A 439-nucleotide genomic window follows, 5' to 3' on the forward strand; every position below is an offset into this window, starting at 1 on the left:
GCTTCTGACGCCAATAAAGCCTTTGGAATTGAACTGAGAAGTGGAAAAGAAGGGGTGAGCGACGGATAGGAGGTAAAGGGAGAAAAAAGAAAATGGACGAGGAAGAGAGACATACTTTTCCCATTATAAAATCTAACATTCTGTTGAATTCTCCCATGTCACTCAGTCCTTCAGATCACCCTATTGTCATTCAGGTCCTTGCTGACCGACAGATGGACTGGCCAATAGCAGGGTGTGGGTGGAATCTGGCAGACGGAGGGGCTCCGGGACAACAGCAGTAGTTAGTGTCTCGTGTCTGGATCAGCAGCGGAGAGCTACGGACGCACTTTCTGAAATATATTATCTTGTTATTTATAACGAAACACTGCATAAAACTACTGTTGAATAGTTTATGTCATAGTTTTAACGTTCAGAAATAGTGACGAGGCGTGGATATTAG

At 44.0% G+C, this 439-nt stretch overlaps 1 protein-coding gene across 7 annotated transcripts in view; it reads left to right on the plus strand.

The window, feature by feature from the left end:
- The first annotated feature begins 292 nt into the window (after positions 1-292).
- LOC139561156 (ephrin type-B receptor 4b-like) overlaps positions 293-439 on the plus strand; it is a 121,176-nt gene continuing 121,029 nt past the window's right edge. For all 7 annotated transcript variants that reach the window (XM_071378059.1, XM_071378063.1, XM_071378060.1 and 4 more), the window contains exon 1: positions 293-439. This exon is cut by the window's right edge and continues 776 nt beyond it. The gene's annotated coding sequence lies outside the window, so the exon portion shown is untranslated.

The sequence above is a fragment of the Salvelinus alpinus genome, chromosome 31, assembly GCF_045679555.1.
Source record: "Salvelinus alpinus chromosome 31, SLU_Salpinus.1, whole genome shotgun sequence".
NCBI classification, from domain to species: domain Eukaryota; kingdom Metazoa; phylum Chordata; class Actinopteri; order Salmoniformes; family Salmonidae; genus Salvelinus; species Salvelinus alpinus.